Below are 3,548 nucleotides of genomic sequence, written 5' to 3'. Positions count from 1 at the left end.
AAAAATTAGAACAAACCTTGAGGAGTTTTACTTCCCCAAGGCAAAGAAAGACACATCTAATAACAATCAAAGAAAATCAAATCAAGTTAACACCGTCCCCGGTAATATCGCCATTTTTTGTCGGTCCGCTTTGAGCTTAGATATCGGTTACTTGTCGTTAGGAGCACCTAGACCAAAACAATATTTATAACTTCACGAACAACTCTACTACTAGTAAAGAGGCAAGTAAAGGTCAAATACCAAGGGACGGGTATTGATGTAGGATTTTCGATTGCAAGTAGTGGTGTCTAGGGGTGTCACAATTTGGGTTGAGATCAGAAGATCACTAAACTAAATAACAATTAAAGTAAACAAGCAAGATGACTAAAATGAGATGTAAACAACTGATTAAAAGCACTAGGGTGTCATGGGTTCATAGTGGATTCATGGGAATTGATCATACAAACATATTCTCAAATTATAAGCAAGCAATTATTGTTGTGATAGGATCGAATTGGTTTATATCTTACAATCCTAGGAAGGTTTGGGTCCCGGAGGCGAATCGATTAGATTGTACAACACCTACAAGTCGACTTAATCCTCCCTACTCAACTATATGCATGGTCTAATGAGACTCGAGTTGGTTTATGTCTTACAAGTCTCATTGAAAAGTTAAGTGATGGATAAAAAATGCAAGGATTCATAGGCTCGCATTTCATCAAACATAACATGTGCATAAGTTGAGATCACAACAAGCAAGCAGATAAATTATGAAAACATATTAAATTAAGCATGAATCATCCCCCATGTTGGTTTCCCCTAGTTACCCATTAACCCTAGTTAAGGAAACTACTCACTCATTATCAAGTTTAACATGTTAACAAGGTTGTCAATCATATTAACAAAGCAAAACATGATGAATAAATGAAGATGATTGTTAGGGATAAAAAATAAATTTTATCACCTGTGATGTGGCACTTTTTTACTGGAAGAAAGTATGGCATGAGGATGGTGACGTGGCATGCGGTTATTGGAAGATGAAAGGAAAAAGGAATCGCTGAGGTGGCATGTTATGGGCCGTAGGATCAAAAGAAGAAACAAACACATATTGAGGAAAGAAATAACACACGTGCAACAAAGAAAATATCTACCAAGTCAACTAACCAACCCCTATTATTTGGGGACTTGACATTATATTCAGGAACAGAAGCAGAGGCAGGTTGGAAAACCCTAGGTCTGATTCTGCCAGCTATATAAAGGAGAGGAGAGCAAAGTTCGAGGGGCATTCAACAATTATCTCAAGCAACACTTCACTCCTCAAAGTCCCCCCTACAATTGGCAATATTTCCCTTGCAATATAATACTTGTATTTCCTTACTTGCTTACTAAACCTTGATTATAGTGCAAATTGGCGGGATTCCGACTCCCCCCGCGGTTGTTCCCACACCGGGTTTTCCGCGTCACCAAAAATTCTCTGTGTCATTCTTTTATCTCATCGTTCAAACGTATATTGTCTTCGTCGCATTCAAGTCTTATTCGGCCATAGATTAATCACTATCACTCACAAATTAAATCGATAACTCGGTAAATTTTTACCAGAACAGTTTGGCCCCCACCGTGGGGCATAGTGATCAATTTCTATAGCCAAATTTAGCAAAACTGAACCAGTCGTCGCCATGTCTGGAACCAGCCAAAATCCTTCCAGCAGCCAGAGCATGTCATCCCTGTCTTCTGGAGCGGGACCTATTCCTGCATCTGCAGGACCAGTCAGTGCATCTCCAATGTCCAGTCAGATGACACCCGTCAGCATATCGCCCAGAACCATGCCTCTACCTCTGCCTCTGAAGCCACCACAGATACCCAAAGCAGCAGGCGCACCCAGTCAGCCCAGATCCAGTAAGGAAAGCATCCCCAGCAGAGGTGAAGCTGCATCCAAAGCCCCGACCCAGGAGGGATCAGGTGCAGAAGTTCTCAGAAGCAGAGGATCCCTAGTGCTTGACCCGATGCAGGTGATGATCCAGGGGATGGATGTTCAGCGTTAGGCCGTTAAAGATCTGAGGAAGGACAACCAGAACCTGATTGCACAGATCGTGACCGCGGTTCAAACCATGCCAACATCGGCACCAGAGGCTCCTACCAGAACCAGCGGTGGAGGGTCGAGCTGATCAATTCCATCAGAACTAGTCACTAGACTGGACCTTGCGGGAGTAGCACCCAGCGAACCAATTGAGCCCAGAGGATTGGGATGCATATCATTTGATAATCCATCCAGTCTACAGCAGACAACAGGTAACACTCTGTTTAACACTCCGTCAGGATTTGACCTTCCACCCTTTTTAGGTACCCCAGCAGACCAGACATCAGGATGGCAATCTGGACTTGTCATCAATACAACAGTTCTATCGTGCAACCAGTTCACCAGTGGAGCCTGGATCGGAGGACTACAGCAGACACCAGGATGGCAGCCTGGATCCATAATCAGTGCAACACCAGTGACCAGTCATCCAGCACCAGGCCAATTTTCTGGAGTGCCCTGGCTAGGAGATACACCTGCAGGTTCTTTTCCGCCTGTTTCTAACCCTCTTGCAGGAGCAGATAATTCGCTGGAGCAGCAATACCAGGAGCTGAGGGAGCTGATGTATAGGATACCAGGCGTAGCCCATTCGTTGGAGAAAGCAGCTAGAGATAACTATGCGGACTCACCATTCGTGGATGACATAGCCCTAATCGGTGTCCCTAAAGGATGTGTGCCTCCAGCCATGACGCTCTATGATGGAACCACGGATCCACTCGACCATATCAACCACTACAAGCAAAAAATGATGGTGATAACCGCAACTGGATCATTGAAGGAAGCTTGCATGTGCAAAGGATTCGGATCTACCTTGTCAGGAGCAGCCCTACAGTGGTTCGACGACCTGCCAAACAAGAGCATATCTAGCTTCGCCGACCTAGTCAACGCCTTCAACCAGCAGTTTACCAGCAGCAGAAAGCCGGAGAAGCAGACCAGTGACCTCTACTGGATAGTGCAAGGGTTCAAGGAGTCCACCCGTGATTACGTGAACAAGTTCAACAAGGAGAAGGTGGCAATACCAAGATGTGATATAGCAACCGCTATACAAGCCTTCCGCCGAGGACTGCACCAGGATTCAGATCTTTTCAACGATCTGACGAAGCACCCATGCACCACCTTTGAAGAAGTGCAGACAAAGGCAATTGCTGTCATGAGATTGGAGGAAGACTCTTCACCAATCAGAGGCATCTATGACTCAGACCCAGTATCCAGGAAATTACCGGTAGAGAAAAGGAACGAAAGGTCCAAGCCCTACAGCAGAAGTGTGAACAGAGTTTCTGGAAACTCTGAAGGAAAAAGCGAAGCAGATTTGCCTTCGAAAGTAAGTGAGTATGGTTTTACTACCAATCTTGCAGGACTATTTAAAGCCTTGAAGGAGCTCGGACGCAGAGTTAGATGGCCAAAACCTCCAGCAGAAGGATACCCCAGCAGCAGAAATGACACAGGCAAGAAGTGTGAGTTCCACGGCAGCAACACCCATGACACCGATGAATGC

Source organism: Silene latifolia, chromosome Y, assembly GCF_048544455.1.
Source record: "Silene latifolia isolate original U9 population chromosome Y, ASM4854445v1, whole genome shotgun sequence".
Lineage (NCBI taxonomy): Eukaryota > Viridiplantae > Streptophyta > Magnoliopsida > Caryophyllales > Caryophyllaceae > Silene > Silene latifolia.
The sequence above is the reverse complement of the archived record's forward strand: the minus strand, read 5'-3'. Positions refer to the sequence as shown.